The sequence below is a fragment of the Microtus oregoni genome, unplaced genomic scaffold, assembly GCF_018167655.1.
Source record: "Microtus oregoni isolate MIOR12 unplaced genomic scaffold, Mior012 000060F_ref0000265, whole genome shotgun sequence".
Taxonomy (NCBI): domain Eukaryota; kingdom Metazoa; phylum Chordata; class Mammalia; order Rodentia; family Cricetidae; genus Microtus; species Microtus oregoni.
Window position 1 is genome coordinate 10783012 of NW_024543870.1, and position 19695 is coordinate 10802706.

A 19695-nucleotide genomic window follows, 5' to 3' on the forward strand; every position below is an offset into this window, starting at 1 on the left:
TGTACACATGTGCACTTACATATATATATACAAAAAAAAATAAAAATAATAGTAAGAGTCAGGCAGTGACTCTGGCGGCAGAGGCAGGTGAATCTCTGAATTCAAGGCCAGAGCTAGTTCCAGGACAGACAGAGAAACCCTCTCTAGAAAATAAAATAAAAAAGATAAAATAAAAAGAAAAAAAATAATACATAAAAGCTTTATCTTGTGCTTCTGTGGTTGCTCATACCTGCAATCTAAACGTTGGGGAGACTGAGGCAGGGCAATCGATCCTTGGGAGTTGCTAAGTAAGGCCAGCCTGGGCTATATGAGCTCCAGGGCAGCCTCGGTTACACGGTGTGATCCTGTCCCCCTGAAAAAAATAAATAAAACAGCCACCTTCCCCTAGTTGGCATGGCCACAGGCTGTGTTCTGGAACAATGGACCTGTGCTGTACTAAATGCTCCTTGGACCTGAGAGGACATAGCCAGACTGAGGATAACAGGTTAGGGACATTTGAAGGGTCTGAAGGGCACAAATACATAGGCCACAGAATGGCCAAGGCAACAAAGATTGGCCACCTTAGCCTGACTCAGCTCTAGGTAGCATGTGGCCAAGCAGAGAGATGAACCTGGCTTAGCACGACAGCCCAAGCTAGCTTAGAACTCAGCATCCCTCCTCTCCTCAGCTTCCTGCTGATGGGATTACAAGTGTGCAATACATCCATTTCAGAACTTAATGTTTGGTCTCTTTTTCATTTTGCTTGTTTGAGACAGGGCTACTCTGCAGTCCAGGGCTGGTGTGTAACTCTATATAGCCCAAACTGTCTTCAAACTCTCAAATCCTGCGGACACTGGCTATTATACATGATAGATTTGCAGTCCCTATTGTAAATTTAAAATTTCAAAAAGTATATGGCAGTTGGGGAATACAGTTCAGGGCTGCAAAGCTGTCTAGGATGCAGGAAGTACTGCATTCCCTCTCCTGGCTATATAGGCAGGACAACCACTAAAGCCTAGGAGTTTAGGAAACCATATACTGAAAGACATCATCTCAAAAGGAAGGGGAAAAAAAGGATCACTTATGCCACCATGGCCTCCTAAGGTCAGATACTATATAAAACATTCTTGTTCTTTTCCCCCTTTCCTAAGTATCCTAGGAACCCCCAAACCCAGCATATTAACCTTGCCTAAATTGGGCGGCTTTGAAGTCAAGGAAAGGTGTGACTCCTATTGAGGAGCCCAGGACTGAGTAGCAAGGAAAGAAACAAAACCAGCTTCTCTCTGGAGTTGTCTAACATACACAGGACTGGTCTAACAAGTCCTCTAATCGCTCAGGCCAGGCCAACTCCCTCGGCTCTCCTCCCCCACTAGCCAAGGCTCTCTCTCTGCACTGGGACAAACACTGAGTTTTCTCTCGAGACATTGACACAGCTACTCACCTAGATCCCTCTGCAACTCTAGCTGAGGGGCCTTGCCTAGCCTTATAAGGAAAAAGCGGGGCTCAGGGAGAAGCCGATAAGGAAACAAAGATAAAAGGGAGGTGTGGGGGAGGTGTCAGACTAGAGGAAGGGGAGAGGCCAAATGCCTCTCTCCTTCCTGAAAAAGGAAAGGCAGTCTACAATGGGAAGTGAGAAAACCAGCAGAATTCCATGATACTGTTTAACTCTCCTCATTTAAAGGGAAATACTAAAATTAACTGTGACACCTTACACCCCCAGGCAAAAAATATAAAATATCCAGAGAAAAGCTTAATCTTTGGGTTTAGGAAAGGTCATCCAACTGTCTGAACTTGCGTTCTTTGTTTTACAAAGGCAGCATCTCACCCAGCCTTTTACTTCCTATCTACAGCACTCCCATGTCTTTTGCTCATCATTTGGAAAGAGCATGGAAAAGTTAGAAGCACGCAACTGAGTCGCATTCGCCAAGTTCCAACTCCTCAAAGCCTAAGGAGAAGACAATAGACAGCCCTTTGGGGAAACACTTGTCTTTATGACCAACAAAACACTGAACCTAGGAAGAAAGCAATGAGCGGAAGGAAGCATGAAAGTTTATTTTGCCTGGATTAGCAGGTAACAAATGAAACGCTTTTCCCATCTGAATGAAGAATAAAATACGAACCTAGAGTACAGCAACCACCACCTAGAAATTATCAGTAGCATCTCAGTACCTTCTGAAGCAATACCAGTCTGCTTGCCTGTGAGATGGGGTCTAGCTAGTATCTCCGAGTGTGTTCCCTAGGTTCTTTGAAATCCCAGGTGGGTTTAAGTGGTTCTTTGCCTCACAGTAGGTATGTGCACTACTCCTACTGTAAACTACTCCTCAGAAGTAGCATTGCTGATAAGTAGTAGAAACATCCATATTCCTTCTTGATACAGAAGAAAGTGTAAGAGCTTTCTATGCTTCCTGTGGTTATGAGTCATTCTAAGTCCACAGAAGTTAAAACAAGAGTTTTTGTCGTTATTTTTTAAGCAGGATATGATAGCACATATATACCTGTAAACCAAATACTGGTTAGGCTAAACCAAGAGAATTTGCACGCACAAACACAGCATGTGTTTGAGGAAAAGAGGTGGGGAGTGGACTTGGGCAAGAAGTGAACCCACCCAGAGAGACCTGTGGGGCTTACCTACACTTTAAAAGGCAAACATTCCTCAATTCTGGGGACAAGTGGCTTGGATTCTATTTCAGACTAAGTTTCTTCTTCCTTTTGTTTTTGTTTTTTGTTTGTTTGTTTGTTTTCTCTGAGTAGCTTTGTCTGTCCTGGAACTCCCTATGTAGACCAAGCTGGCCTCAAACTCAGAGATCCACCTGCTTCTGCCTCCCAAGTGCTGTGATTAAAGGTTTTCACCACCCAGCATCAGACTAAAGGCTTTCACCATCACCCCGCATCAGATTAAGTTTCTTTGTATAAGGAACAAGCACTCAAAGAAGAAAGGTAACATAAAATAAAAACAGAAGAAGAAAGGTAGTGGACAAAAAAAAAAAACAGTACTCTCTGGACCAATCACCAACTTTTCCATTGACAGTCTCACCTAGAAATCTGGCAAAAAAAAAAAAAGCCACAGTCACCCCTACCCCAAGAAAGAAAAATCTCACTAAAATATTTTCATTTTTAATGTGACATATAAGTCAAAAAGCAAAGATCAGGGTTGGGGTGGAGGAGAGAAGGAATTAGAAGCAGGGAAGACTGTGTTGGCCAGCATCAGAACAGAGGGGAGGGATTGTTCCAGCGGTATGTTAGCAATCTGCCTGTAGGGCAGCTGTCCTCCTGGGCAATCAAAGGCGGATCTGTGTGTGTGTGCTCAGGGGCTAGCCAGTTTAGCAAGAAGTTGAGGACTCAGCCACCCAATCCACAAAATGAGAAAAGATGCCTGTTTTCCAGCTGTAATAAAAAGCAGGAAAACAAAACAAGGAAGAAAGGAGCCGAGGAGGACAAAATGTCGCAGGTACTACAATCCCAGGAAACCACCGACCCTCCCAGTTATGGGTGACGCTGAAACCGAATGGGCGGGTACCTGTGTGTAGGTAGCAAGTGTCTAACTGAAGGTTTCCAGCATTACCAGTCTCTTTGTCCCTTTCGGACCCAACAAGGTTTCAGCAACATACATGCATAGTACATCAACGTTATCTAACATCGATGCCCTTCTAGAATTCCATTCATAATTAAATCCTAAAGATTCATAAATAAGCACACACAAACTCAGTAAGCTCCTCAATGCTAAGAGATCAAGGCCATTTATATAACTCAAGTGCTAAGATGTAAAAGGCGACAGTCAGATCTCATACTCTCTAATCCCTCAGAGTAGCTAGATGCCCTGAGACCCATTAGACACACAAAGGCTGCTCTCTTCTCAGCAGGGCTCTGTGGCAGAGCTGCTCTCCAGGGACAAAGACATCACCCTCTCTGTCCCCCACTCCCAGCTTTTCTCACTTCCTGTCACAGGAGCACCAGACCACAGTCTCCCAGAAACAAACAAATACAAAGTGCTGGATTCTGGGCTGCAGGCCAACCACATTCCAGGGCATCCTGTCTACCAATCACCAGCTAGAGCTCCTGCTTTGCCCTGCTCAGTTCCTTATCATGTTCAGGAAAACAACCCTCCTCTTAGCCTCAAGCCAACACTACAGGACAAAGCTCAGGCCTTAAAGAATCAGCAGAAAGACACTATGTGCAAAGACCTAAGTAAGAGTCTGGGGGCAGGAAAGGATTTTAAAAACCACCTGGCTGTTGTCTCCCTGTGGAGACCCCGAAGTGGGGTGCAGAAAGCTGGAGCTGCTCTTCCAGTAGGCACAACCGCAAGTGGCGCAGCCCCAGAAAGCACCACCAGTGACAAGCTGATCACGAACAGGAGACTGGGTCCCCTGTCACATTCTTTATCGCCCATTTTCGTTGCTTTCAAAACTTTCAAATTTCTCTACATGTGGAATTAATTCCTAAAGCCAGCTCCACAGAGAACAAACAAAGGCAGCAGACTCCACCCTGCAGAAAGGCAGTTTATCAAGTTCTGAGGGCAAAGTTCCCGACTTCCCAAGAGAACAAGAGGAGGGCCACTAGGAATTGCACTGTAGCCCAGGCAGCAAAGAGGTTGAGACAGCAACCTCAGCTTTTCTTACAGCCTAGTCAGAAAAGAAGGCACTGGCTGGCTCCGAGAATGGGCTAAACTATACATTTTTTATTATCCTGTACAGCCCATTGGAAGTAATCCTAACTCCAGAAGCAAACTTTAGACAGAGGTCAAGTTCCATCAATCAGAGATTCCTGAGATCCAAAGAAATAGCACCCTTTGCCCAAGGTTCTGTTCACTGTGCATAAACAGCCAAGCTCAGCAGATACTTCTAACCGGAAGAACATTCCACGCCAAGAACTAGTAAAATGCCATCTCTCTCATCTTTTCTCTCCTTCCTTCTCCTAGCCACCCTCCCAAAACCTGCTGGAAACTCTATCGGCTAACTCCTGAATCTCTGGCTAAACGATCTCTACAGCAAAGGGGCACAAGTTTGAGGAATTTCGTCCTTATCTGGACCTGACACAGTCAGATGAAAGGCCTGGCAAGAGCATACATACACAAGCCAGCTATTCTAGTCGACAGAAAGCAGTACTTAGCAATTCTGTTGGAGAGCAGCAGGACCTAGCCATTACAAATCCCACTGACGCACACAAACAAAAGTGTCCAATGTTTTACCTAGCCCCAAAGTTCATTCTCTTTTTCTCAAGAATTTTGAAAATAAGCCACAGTGTTCCCTTGTTCATGGCCCAAACCAAATAAATGAGAGTCTATCAAATACTAGGAGATAGACCTACAAAATGAATTCTTAAAAGCATCTAAGGAAGTTTTCTGAAATAAAGCAAGAAAAAAACTAGTTGTAAAAGACATCCCCCACGACAGCACTAAACACCCCTTATTCATGGTGTTGCTGCTCTAAGAAGGTGTCGGGCAGGTCTGCGTCAGACTAAACAGGTGAACTAGGGAAGCAGTGTTGACTCAGGGTTGCCATCACCCTGGAGTGTGAGCCAGCGAAGTACAGTCCATCAACTACAATTTAACTTAACTTCACTAGAGATCCAGGGTTGAACTATCTCTGGCTCTTTCAGACATATTTGGAAAACTCAACTAAAGGTCGAGTTAACAAGAACATCCCTGTAAGGCTCAGGACCTTAGGTGAAGGATGAATCTGTTTGCTATCTAGCTTCCTGCATCAAGCTCCAAAGCTGGAAATGGAGGCTCACATCCATAAGCCCAGCGCTGGGACATGGAGGCAGGACGAATGCTCTAAGTCCAAGTTAGCCTGGACGATGTGATGAGACTTCCTCGTAGCATTGGGAAGGCAGAGGAAGGGGAGATAGAATGTGTCTCATAAGAGTCAGGCTAGAGGGGGCTGGAGAGATGGCTCAGTGGTTAAGAGCATTGCCTGCTCTTCCAAAGGTCCTGAGTTCAATTCCCGGCAACCACATGGTGGTTCACAACCATCTGGAATGAGGTCTGGTGCCCTCTTCTGGCCTGCAGACATACGTACAGACAGAATATTGTATACATAATAAATAAATAAATAAATAAGAGTCAGGCTGATTCCAAACAGTTGGCATCCCACAGAGTGAAGGGTGCCTAGGAAGATATGCCGCTCCACTACCCAGCTCCAGCTCCCGGACACTCCTTACTCCAGAGAGGGTTTGATGAAGGCACCAGCTGTTCCCACTACTTTTCCTCCCCCTCCTCGAGCTCACATCAAACAGAATACAATTGACTGGTCAGTAGGAAGGAGGAGCCTGGACTAAAATAGCAGGAAGAGTGCCAACTGGCTCCACTTGGAATTCTTGCTTGGCTCAACTTAAAAATAAGGAACTTTTGTCATCCACTCCCTCTTTCCAGTTCTCTCTACAATCTGCCTTTCAGTGTCCAATGAGTTAAGTTTTCCCCAAAACTCCTTGGTCAGAGAACACAGGGGAGTGCATATAAACAGGCTGGATGTAAAATAATGTCTGAGGGGTGGGAAGGTTTCCTGAACAGCAGAAACAACTTCAGTACAGGCTTCCCCCTCCCCTACCAAAAAAAAAGCACAGAGGCAAAGGGGAACACACAACTCAACATAAACATTATAGTAACTATTTCTTAAGGCTTGGGTAACAGGTGAGACCAATAGCACGTCCTGAATGGATGTAACTCCCAGTGGAACAGTTGCCTAGCATGTATGAAGTGCTAAACCAATCTGCAACACAGAAGAAGAAAAAGAGGAAAAAAAGACTACATGACCAAGCTCCTCCCCTCCCCCCCACCCATATTCCAAGTTGGCCAGAGTTGGCCGAGAAGGAAGTTAAGGAAGCCAGCATTTCCCTTTCAGACAGGAAGTAAATTAGCCCTTCCTGTGAGTTTTAAACAAACTGTACAGCTGGGGTTTCAATGCTAACATCCTCTCTTGCATTTGTTCCACAATTTCAAAATTGCAATGGGAGGGGGAACGGAGCCATGCTCTAAGTTTCCTTTAACGGGCAACTTGAGTTCTCCATACCACATATTGGCATAACCTTCAAATCAGCATTAACATGCAATCCCAAAACAATATTGGGTAACACAAATAAATAACATCGATAAGCTCGAATTAACCAGCTCCTACTCTTAGTAGTCTCCTCATGCCAACTAAATATCCATCCACCTGAGACTTCAACCTGGAGGCCACAATCATTTGGAAATTAACATGTTCAAAAAGGCTACACAGTGATTCTCACAGCTGTAGAAAACCATGTGGCCTGTTCCTGCCAATCTAACCACAACATTCCTTTGATGAAGGGGCAGAAGTTAGAAAATACACTTGGGTCTGCTTTGCTGCCCACTAGGCATCTTGGATTGGCCTAGAAGCTCTGTGAAAGCAAGAACTTAAGTCAAAGTCTCACAGTATGCTGTCGGATTGCTGGGATTACAGACATGCTATTTTACTTAGAGGCCAAGCCGTCTGTAGACCTCTGAGCTGCTCCCTGGGGACATGCCTATTTACACTGCAGACAGAATATTTTCAATGTTTTCATTTCCTGCAAACAAATCTATACAAATTCTCAAAGACTGGTTCCATATTCTACTGCAAAAAGGCCAAGTCCTAAATCTTTTAAGCATTGGTGACCCCTAGATATTCCCAGTCTACTTGACAACAGAAACGCAGACATCGAGCACTACTGCTGACATTTTTCCAAGCCAAGTCACTTTAACTTCTGGTTTGAGATAAAAATAAATAAATAAAAATTTTTTAAAAAGTAGCAAAATGTCCTTAAGAGCTATGGAGAAAAGTATTCCTATGAGATACTTGAAGTGAAGACTTGGTTAAAAAACATGAACAGCATTACATGATAGTCATGACAATTATAAACCTTCACCATCTACACACTCTGGAGAAATAAGAATCAACCAGTTACTTAAAGCAACCTGAAAATCTTGCAGAAATCTGTGATTACCTGGAGTACTGCCCACCTAAAATGATACAGGTAGGAGATGGGAATTGGGAGGCAGTCCTTGGTCATCCCTCAAAGATGGTATTCAGTAACAGGAGGACAACCAGATAATTACAAATAGAGGGAAGAAGAAGGAGTAACCACGGCAAGAACCAGGACCAAAGCCTCTAACAAAAGGAAAGGGAAAGATGGGTGTAGTAGCCAGCCTGGGGAGGCTCAAGCAGGAAAACTGTTCAAAGTCCAAGACTAACCTGAACTATGCTGTCATCTTGAACAGCCACATACACACAGGGGAGGGGGAGAGATGTCTTTAACTAAATAACAGATTTGCTAAGTCAGAAATCGTGAGAGGGAAAATAAGTATGGGTGATTCAAGACACAGGGTGTCTGGTGATTGGGTATTATCTAACTTTCCTATAAGAGTTGCCAAAAAAACACCAAATCACCAAATAGTTGGTTATTCTTTTTCAGTCCCATCAAAATCAACAAGCTGAGTAGTTCAGAATATGCTTTGATAATCCGTAATAAATTAAATTTACATATCTGGAAAGAGAAAATTGAGTCCTATGATTACTTAACAAGGATTATCAACTCTGATATGCAAGATAAAAATATGGATGGGTATAAAGTGACTGTGATCCCCAGTCTTAGGGAGGGGATTCCAGAAACCATCAAATCCAACATTAAAGAAGGGAGGAACTTCTAACCAGGCTTGGTAGCCCAAACTTAAATCCTGACAGAGACAGGCAGATCTCGGTTAGTTTTCAGGCCAGCTTGGTCTACACAGTGAGTTCCAGGGCTATGTAGAAAGATCTTGTCTCTGAGCATAAGAAGCAGCAGCAGGTGAAGTCTAACACACCTAAGCAAAACCAACAAATGTGGACAAAAGGAAACTGTAGCAGATGTTTGCTAAATTTCTCCTTTTCCTAGGCTACTATGTAGATAAGAAAAAAAAATATCTTTACAAATACATACAAACTTATTCTAACTAACAGCACTAGTATTATAGTTCTCCGAGACAAGGATCATCAACCTATACAAATCGCTATTATGAAAATCACTCTCACTGGGAGAAAAAGGCTGGGCCTGCTGCTGCCTCAAGTTAGTAGGGAAACACTAGTCACAGCTGTTGTCTCTAGGACCTAAAGGTAATTTCCCTTTGTACGTGATAGTGCCAAACAGGATCCTGTGCCAGTACACACCAGCCCAGACAGGTCTCATACTCACCCCCACCATCTCTTCTGACCGGGGTAACAACCAGTCTAGGCAATGTGCCCTTTCTATTCCTCTCACCTATATGACCACTCATTTTGGTCTCTAGTCTTGTAAAACATAATCCTAGGCATTTGAGAAGTGGAGGCAAAAGGATCAGGAGGGAGTTCATTGGGCCAGCCTAGGATCCATGAAACTCTGTCTCAAATAAATAGACTGACGGATGAACGGACGGACAGATGGATAGATGGTAGCAACACACACACACACACAACGTACTATACTTTTCCAACAGATTGTAACATATGTACTTATATGCTCATTACTTATTAAGTATATCTGGTATATAATAATAACATTATTATTATACACTAGAACATGACATACAGCAGATTTTTGTGTGTGCTAGGGATCAAACCCAGGGATTTGTTTATACCAGATAAATGTTCTACCACTGAGCTACCTCCTCAGCCCTAGGTTTGTTGTCTGTCTGTCTGTCTTTCTTTCTTTCTCTTCTGTTCTATTTTGCCTTTTCTGATTTGCTTTTAGGAAAGAATGCTCCTCGTTAGTATAGTGGTGAAGAAAAAAAAAAAAGGAAAGAATGCTGATATTTAGCCTAGCTAGTTCCCACCTCCTCTCCTACATTAGCCTTAAGTGCACACCTGCCATGTTCAAGGACTACAGGTAAACTTTAGAAAATAAGTTAGCTTGATTTTGTTTTTATTTTAATATTTTTTTGTTTAGTTGGTTGCATTTGTGTTCCTTTTGAGACAGGGTCTCAAGTTCCCCATGCTAACCTCAAACTCACTATCTACCCAAGGAAAACTTCATTCCTGAGCCCTCTACTTCTCATGTGTTCAGGCTAGTCTTGAACTAGCATGCACCACCTGACTAGGTCTTTTTATTATTATTATTATTTTGTATATGCATGTATGTGTGTGGAACCTATGCCATGAGGCACACATGCAGAAGTCATCGAGTTTGGCAGCCATCTAGCCAGTTCTATTTATCCATATTTTTTAGCAAGGTCCACTATGTAGCACAGGCTGGCCTCACTCTCCAGATCTTCCTGTTCAGCTGCCCAAATACTAGGATTAGTGGCACGTGGCATACCAGGTTCTCTACATTTTTTCTAACTGTGATCCTCAGGTATGTCTGATTTGGGGGCTTCTACACACCTACAGCCATGCCTGCTCCTTGGCCACCCTGCAGCAGGGTGAACACTCTAGGGTCCAGCTGTGTCCTAGTTTGCAAAGCCAGCCATGGAGGGACCAGCAGAGGGTTACAGTTCCCCCATCCCAACAAAGAAGCAGGAAAGAAATCAGATTGGCATCAATTTCCCTTTTAAAATAGACTCCTCTATTTGAAAGTGGACTGAATATACAGCAACTTCATTCAACAGACTGACTTCATTGCCATGAGATGGGAACTGCAGCTGCTTTGATAAAGGTACTGAAAAGTCGACCTACTTTCTGTAACAATGTCTATGTCCTCAGACATTAGAATAAATTTTGGTCTCTTAAAATATAAGCTTCTTCAAACAAGTACCTTTTCATTCTACAGTAAGAAACATGCTTCTCCACTCCAATACAGAACAACATTGGTCACACATACAAACATGGCCATTTATTCGGGGGAAAGCACACTTCTTTTGCTCTACTATTGGCTAGGCTAGAATGGGTAATTAATTAATTAGACAGATGAGATCCAAAAAAAAAAAATGTCAAGCATAAAAACTAACTAAGGACCTGGGAGTGGTGTCCAATCCTTTAGTCCCAGAATTAGGGAGGCAGAAGTAGATAGATCTCTTTGGGTCCGAGGACAGCCTTGTCTACATCCGAGGACAGCCTGGTCTACAGAGTTCCAGGACAGACAGGGCTACACAGAGAAACCTGGGGGACAGCAGTGACAGGTACTAGTTGACTCCCTAGATGGTACCTTCATGTCAATCTAAGGCAAGTAAACCAGAAGCAGTATTCTACACTTGTCTTTCGCACCAATACAACTAACTAAGGACAAAAATCAAAATCTTGAGAAGACCATTAGCTTAGGAATATGGTGCAGAGAACCTGAAAGCGAACACCAGGGGAAGAACCAGGAGAAACGGTAAAGAATATAGACCAGAAGTCGAGGAATTTGGGTAACTAGCCATCACAGAGGCTAAAGAGTACCAAATAAACACTATCAGAACCCTGGTTGCATGGGTTACATGATAGAAGAAGCTACACAGCAAGGCACTGTCTCTGAAAGTGAGGGCTTCGGTGGAGAGAAGAAAACTTACAAGTTTCCTTCCAAACAGGGCTTTGTCTAAGACATGCATACATCCCAAGCCCAGCCAGACTTTTCCTCAGGAAAAAGCCAACTTTCCACAAGAAGCACTCATGAAATCAAAATTTCTACATGGTATAGTTTTTCAAATGTCCATAAATACGGGCTGCAAGTGGGATGTTTCCCAAGAGGGAGCTCACTTCAGTAAAAAAGATAGCAAAACCCTGCCTTCATTTCTGTACAAGCATTTATAACCTGACAGTAGCTTAGCAACTTCTGGCTGGAAGGCTTGAGGTGAAGAATCTGGCTCAAAATGGCATGTAAAAAGAAAAAGAGAGGTATGGTAGTACATACCAAGAAACTGAGGAGGCAGAGAGGAGGCTCTTAGCAAATCTGAGGGCGGCTTCAAACGGAAATCTGGTTCAAGAGTTGATGATAATAAACCCAAGCTGTCTCAGTCCACTCCTATTAAATTACATTTACACAAAGTTCTGTTTTTGCCAGACACAAAGAAGGGAGTAACTTGTTTTTTTCTAAAGTCTTTGATGAAATTATAAAAACATTCAAGCAGTGCTACCTGTTTTGTCTCCCCATCAACACCTTCCTTAGGAAGAGACAAACCCCACAACTCTCCAAAGTTGCTGCCTACTACAAAATAAAATGTCTCCTCCCACCCCTCCCCTGACAGGATTTTTCTATGCAGTCCTGGCTGTCCTGAACTGGCTCTGTAGACCAGGCTGGCCTCGAACTCAGATGTCTGCCTGTCTCTGCCTCCCGAGAGCTGGGATTAAAGGCGTGCGCCACCACCACTACCCAGGAAAAATTCTGCATATTTAAAATAAAAACTTTAAACACCACTTTCCCCATTGTATGAGACTTATGAAAACATTAACCAGATTACCTACCACTGGTCATCACAGAATACTTGAAGAAAAACTCTTTTAAGACTAGATGTGGTCTAGGTGTAGGATGCGGTGGTAGTGGTACTTGTCACTAATCCCAACACAAAGGCAGAGACAAGAGGACCTCTCTGAGTTTGGGGCCTGCCTGGCCTATATAGCAAGTTCTAGGACAGCTCCAAACCAGAGAGACCCTATCAAAGGAAAAAAAAATAAAGGAATAAAGAAATAAAGAATAGAAAAGAAAAAAGACTAGGGATGTAGCTCAGCTGACAGAGTACTTGCCCAGCGTGCACAAGTCTTAAGCAAGGTCAAGGCCAGACTGGGCTACTTGAGACTCTGTCTCAAAAAAAATGATTAAAAATAATTACACAACTAAATACAAAACACTCCTACTTTAATTTTCCCCTTTTAAAACCCAAGCAGGACAGTGTTCTCCCTTCATCCATGCTCCTCTATTGGCAATCTTGGAGGCCAATCAATTCCTATTTCAACTTCATGTAGCTTGGATTTTTTATTTTTATCTTACGTGTATGGGTGTTTTGCCTCAATGTATGTATGTAGACTATGTATGCCTAGTGCCCACAGAGGTCAAAAGAAGGTCTCACACTCCTCTGAAACTGGAGCTACAGAAGGTTATGAGCCACCATACGGATACTGGGAATGGAACCTGGGTTCTCTAGAAGATCAGTCAGTGCTACTAATTGTTAAGCTATCTCTCTAGCCCCCAAAAGATATTTAATTTTTGTTTTTATAAACCCTTATTTTAATCCCTTTTCTGAGAAAATACAAAGGAATATTTGTAGTTTTTCCATATCCTGATTACCTATGGCTCATTCATACTAAGTTTCCTCTTACTACAACCCTGAATTATACGTAAAGATGTCTTTACCTTTACTTAGGTGTGTGCATCTATGTGGGTATATGTCACAACTTCGCAAGTGCTCACAGAAGCCACAAGATGGTTTCCATAACTAGAGTTACAGGCAGTTGATTGACAACTGCTTCTCTTGGGCGTTGGGAATCCAACTCAGTCTTTGAAAGAACAACAAATGCTCTTACCACTGAGCCATCTCTCCAATTTCCAGAATTTCAGTTTAAATTCTAATATAGTTCCATGGCTGAAAGGGTGATTAATAATAGTAATCATAATACTAACAATGGCTGCCAAGTGTGACCCCAACACAAAGTGACACTGAGGCAGGAGAACACTACCATTGCGTGTTATCCTGTGCACACACACACACTCAACCTACAACAAAAAAGAACACGTAGCCGGGCGGTGCCAGCACACACCTTTAAGGCCTTTAATCCCAGAGGCAGAGGCAAGTGGGTCTCTGAGTTCAAGGCCAGGACAGGCACCTAAACTACAAGAAATCCTATCTCAAAAAAAAAAAAAAAAAAAAACTAACAAACAAAAACAATTGGTATCAGGCCAGGTGTGGTAGATTACTCCTATAATTCCAGCACTTGGGAGGAAGAGACAGATCAGGACTGGAGTCCTCGTCTCAAAGTGAGATCTGGAGGAAGGAGAAAATGTTGCCAAACACATTTTCTTTGAAGCACTCATGTCTAGAATTATCATCCCAAGCTCTTCGTGTTTTTGTTAGTAGTGGTATAAAAACCAGTGATCCAAGCAGGACTGATCAGGTCCTCGCTGATGCCCACATTTTTCCCCAGCAACAGATGCCTAAGCTACAAAAGTCACCTTACCTCTTACACTGTTCTTTAGACTGATTGCCAAGAAAAGCCAAACCTTAGAATCTTCCATTATTTCCAGAAACTTTGTTCTGAAGCTAGCTGTGATGACACATGTCCACAGTACCAGCAACATAAAGAAGAGGCAGAAGGGTCAGAAGGAATCACAAACACAAGGTGGGACCTCACTATGTTCTCAAGTTTGGGCCAACATCAGCCAAATGAGATTCCCAAAGATAGGGTTGGTGAAATGTCTCAGTGGATAAAGGCATGTACCACCAACTGTAAGGACTGGAGTTCAATCCCGAGAATCCACACGTAGGAAAAACCAGACTCTCTCCCTGACTTCCACACCTGTCAACTTAGCTGGAACAGGTGCAGGTTCCTCCCCAACTCCCACAAGGAAATAAATGTAAACAAAAAATGTAAATTAATAAAAAAAAAGATCTAAACTAACAGGCTAGTGAAAATGTCAAAATTACATGGGAATCTAATTCATGTTGTTTAGTCCCAGTCTCACCTGGAGCCTTCTCAGTCCCATCAAGTTCCTTCACTAGAGAAGACTAACTGAGCACCTCAGTTAGCAGACACTGAGACAGGTGATGCGGGGATAGAGACAAGACAGTACCCACTCACAAGCAGCTCAGTCTGAGTAAAAGACATAATCTTTAATACAGACTGATGTATTTATTAGATACATGATAATACATTTATTAGAACTACCTCCTACAAGCCTGTCACTGGAAGGTGGTATCATTCAATCCAAAGGGCTGAAAGTTCTCTGGAAGAGGAAATTTCACTAATGAGCAAATGAAGGTGGAAGCCAATTTCCAGAAGTTAAAAATGAATAAAGCTGCCAGCAGTGGTGGTGCGCACCTTTAGTCCCAGCACTGGGGCAGAGGCGGGCAGGCCTCTAAGGTCAAGCCTGCAGAGAGTTCAAGAACAACCAGAACTGTCTCAAAATAACTAATGAATATAAGAGGTCTGTTGATGAGCTCAGGGGCAGGGCCCTTGCCTGGCCTGTGTGAGCCGCCAAGTTCTAGCCCCAGCTTGGTCAGAGTTCACACGGTACCTGCACAGCACATCCAGCTCCACCCGCACTAAGGACACTGGTCTTTTACACACACTACTCCAATTTCGTCTCTTTAGGTAAGGACTAAAGCACTCCTCCTATAGCAAGGCTTCCTTTATTTTAGTTCCAGCTATTACGTCCATTCTCTCCGGGTAATGGCAGTGTATCTCTGGTTAAATCCATTGACTTTGTGGTCAATCAGACCAGGATAATCCATTTAGATAGTGAGACATTCAGAAAATCTCAGCTTCTGAATACCAAATTCCTTTTCAAAAAATTGTTATTAAAAATTAGGTAGACAGACTATGCAAAACGCATAGCACACAATAAAATAAAACAATGAGAGAGGGTTGGGGACAAGAGAACCCAGAGGCACTAACAGGGACCAGCACCTACCATAACAGAAAAAGGAATCATACTGAGCTAAATATTTCGCTAGTGCAATAGATAGTGATCCTAGCTGAATCCTGTCTCCTCCATCCCTAAGAAGCCAACTATTTAATAAACCTAAGGCTGGAATGTAATTATAGGAAGCTTTCCTTCTATTTTAGAGCAGCACAGAACGTGTCCGTACCAGAGCCCTCAGAAAGGCGCTAGAGCTCTAACCAGCCATGAGCCCACACACACCTGAAACAGACCACCACCTCACTCACCTAACAAAGACACTAAGCAATTTATATAAAAAGCAGACAAGGAGAGAAATCTGTACAATGCATACTTATCTGTCATCATTTTCACCCAAAATCAATATAAAAAGCACAGCAAATAGTAATAATAGCAAAATAAAAGATTACTTATCTGTACCCTTTCCTATGATTCCTGAAAGAACCAACAGAGGTGAAGTAAAAGACAATAATCTTCCATCTTAACACCTCAAGACGCTCTAGACTTCACTGCAGGCCAAACAACGGCTTAGTTTGTAACAATAGTCCTGGACCCCGGCGCTGTTCAGCCCAGCTACACAAAGCCCAGTTTCGGAGCCGGACCCAGACCCGGATCACCAGCAGTCATCCAGAACCGATTTTCAAACTGCCTTTGTACTCCTCCTTCAGACGCTCATCCCTCCCCCTAAGGGCTGAGCGAGAAACCGACACTCTGGCAGCACCAGACCAACCTTCCACAGACCCACCAAGAAACCTCCAAAGAAAAAGAATTTCAAAGGAAAATTGAAAAAAAACTAGAAATGAGAACTATAGCCTAACTGACTGTACACGTTGTCTTTTTTCTTTTTTTCCAACTACTTCTCTTTATTCTGAGGCGCAGACGTCAAATTCTTTCCTGTAACCCTCGCCCAGACGATGTGGAAAGGGAAAGAGGAACAAAAGTTGTTTCCTCCAGAAGCCACAACCTCACAAGGATAAAATCATCTTGCAAGGAATGTCTTCACAGAAGAAAAAAACTCAAGGAAGTGTTCCAGTCTAAAAAGAATGGGGGCAGGGACTACGAAATCAGAAAATAAAAGATTCATAACTATTTAAAGGTAATGAGCAGCTTATACATTAAGACCCATCTTACTACAATTAGAGCAATATCTGTTCCAGCCCTAATTCCCATACTGATTCCCATTTTAAAAGAAGAGTACCCTATTTTGCAGCTACTGATGAGTTGGCTATATAATTATCTGGGATCAGTACATTTGCAAGAATGTATGTGCAAAAAAGCAAAACCAAGCAAATCAGAAGACCAATCCTAAAGCGTGAAGCAGAGTCACAGGCCTTTAACAGTGCTCTAACTTACTGCTAAGTTAGCCAAGCAAACACACAAACAAAAGACAACTTTAAAAAGCACCTTTCCAAGTTGCTTAAAAATGAAATTCCCTTTGTGCTTTCTCAAGTGGGTTTTGCAAATTCACGTTTTCATTAAGTGGTTTCTCTTCGCCCAACCCTTCACAACCTAGGACCCTCTCAGAAACCGAAAGGGCTGAAGACTTTCAGGTGTTCTGCCGCTTTGCTACGGCCAACAGAAAACACGATTACAATTCCTTACCCTGGAAAGCACCATTATCATATTTGCAGGTTTAACATACAACACCTTCACAAATCTCTGCCATCCAAAGTAACTTTAGGTTTAAAAAAAAAGCTGTGGCAATTCAGTTAACAGAGATCCACTTGTTTTCCAAGGCAAAGCAAAGAGGCTCCTTCAAACAGGCGAGGCTCCCACCCACCACACCTGGAGAAGTAAGGGATCCACCCAGGAACAGCAGAGCTGCAACCATCCGGGCCGTTCAAACTCTTAGGAGGAAACAACAATACTATTTAAGCTCTAAAGCTCCCTGCAACTTTCCACTGCCACAGATTTGAAGGTGAGGGGGCTGGAAGTTGAACATGGTAAGAGCCATCTGTACAACTCTCCCGACCAGGACAAATCCCTTTCACAACCCACACACAACATGCCAAAAACTAACTTTTTGAGTTATGAAAACAGAAGTATGTTAGCTTAACCCAGAAAAATAAAATAAAAATACATACAAAAATGTAATCTACACAACTTCTACCTCTGGTTCCAACCAGCTTCCGGTATTACACCTAGTACATTTACCTTTGCCTTAATATAAATACCAAAATACGTCCAAACTATTAAAAGTAGAAAAACATAATTGATAAGAAATTCACCATCAGCATTAACAGGCTCTCTTGCCTTTTTTAAATTCCCCCCAGTTACCATTAAGACAAAAATTCCACTTGGGTTAGCCTTTCCCCAACTAGTCATACACACATTTTTAGAAAAGAAAAAAAATGAAAAGAGCACACACCTCAGATGTGGACTTCTAAAGCCGATCCTTTAAGAGCAAACCCAAAGCTTCAGCAGTGTGCTGAGAAAGAAAATCCAACGAGGTTCGCCACCGCTTCCTCTTCCTCGTTTCAGGATCTTTCCTGCCTCTTTCCCTCTCCCTCCGTGTCTGTCTCTGTCTCTCCCTCCCTTCCTTCTGCTCAACCCCCCTTCTCTCTCTCTCTCCCCCTCTTCTCTCTCTCTCTCTCTCTCTTTCTCTCCCTTTCCCTCAGATCCAACACCTAAAATGGAAGTTGCACCCAGCCAGAGGCAAGGAAGCCTGGGTGGTGACAAACCGATCTGGCAGCCCTACCCTAGCTTTCCTAAGTGATGTCAGCCCCTGTGAGCTTCCAATAGGAGCCAGGCATAAATCAGGGAGCTGACCTTATCCAATAGGAAACTTTATTATAGGAAATTGAAAAAAAAAAGAGGAGAGAAAGACGAGGAAGTTTTATATATATATATATATTATATATATATATATATTTAAAGCAGAGACTATACAGTCTCTGAGGAATTACTGCAGAGCTCGGCGGGGAGGTGGGAGGTGCTAAATAACAAAGCTTTTTAGAGCGGCACGCCTAAGCCTCAGTTCTCTTTGATGAGGGTCTTGCTCCCTTTCCCTACCTAGCAGGGTGGGAAAACAGAAGAGAGCTTACTTTATTTACCTGCTGCTGTTTGGTTTGTTGCTTTCTTCCCCAAAGCATTTTCCCAAAGGAAGCCAGGAGGGTAGGAAAGAGAAATCCCAGAAACAGGGCTGTGTTTGATTGGAATGGTAGGAAATATCCGAGGCAAACTCTCAATTTCATTGTTTTGATTTAATTGCATTAAAGCTAATGAGGAAAAATAAATGCTTAGGCTTGTTCACAGCTTGTTAGCCTCTTTTGCTCTAACCAAAAGGAAGCAGAATGCACGGAGCTGTTGGGGAAAACCTGTCTTTCCATCAAAATAATGTGGGCTTTGCCCGGGGTGTCAGGCAGGATCCACAAACAAACAAAGAGTTTAGAATAGATAAAAAATATCGTTAAAATAATTAAGAGAATGCTATTTCTTTGTTAACTCAAAACTACCTGGCTTTTTTATTTGACCTAAATAAAACATTACCAGGATTTTTCTTTGAATTCATTTAAGGTTAGGGAGGGGTATTGTTTGTTGTTGGGTTTTGTTTTGTTTTTTTTCTTCGGTGGGGAGGTTGCTTTGTTTTGCTTGAGACAAGGTCTCATTGGACCATTGGCTTACCTCAAACTCAAAATCCCTCTACCTTCTCGGTGATGGGAATGCTGGCATATTACCACCTGGTAAGACTGGTATTATTTATTCACTAATTATTAAGCCAAGATGATGAATTAAAAGGGTTCTCTTTCTGTTTTAAAATGTATCTGTGTGTATCTACAGGCACACATGTACCACAGCACTCATGTTCAGGTCGGAGGACAATCTGTAGGGATCCATCCTCTCCTTAGGGGATCATGATAACGTAGGTCAGGAAGCTTAGCAGCGAGCACTTCTGCCCCTAAGACCTCCTGCTGACGCTATTTCTTATTTACTTTTTACTTTTATTTTTTAGACAGGGTCTCACTATGTAGCCGTGACTGTTCTGGAATTCTATGTGTACACACGCTGGCCTTGAACTCATAGAGATGCCCCTGCCTCTGCTTCCTGAGTGCTGGATAATAGGTGCGTGTTCCTACTGGCTGCTGCAAAATTAATCTTCATAAGCTTCCATAATCTATAATGGTAATACAAGGGCAAAAAAAGAGACTGCAGTCAAACTGCTGTCTTCCAGCTACTCCTACGTAAGTATTCCAGCACCTCCATGTGCCCTTAGCCAAATTATGTAATTTCCGAACATCTTTCCTT

General features: G+C 42.8%; 1 protein-coding gene across 12 annotated transcripts in view; it reads right to left on the minus strand.

Annotated features, from left to right (window-relative positions):
- Positions 1-18137, minus strand: part of Ctnnd1 (catenin delta 1) — a 49437-nt gene extending 31300 nt beyond the window's left edge. For 4 of the 12 annotated variants that reach the window (XM_041639698.1, XM_041639700.1, XM_041639694.1 and 1 more), the window contains exon 1: positions 17819-18136. The gene's annotated coding sequence lies outside the window, so the exon portion shown is untranslated. Of the gene's footprint in view, positions 1-17818 lie in introns of all 12 variants that reach the window. The other 8 variants (XM_041639701.1, XM_041639697.1, XM_041639695.1 and 5 more) reach the window with 3 other exon arrangements.
- Positions 18138-19695: the final 1558 nt, after the last annotated feature.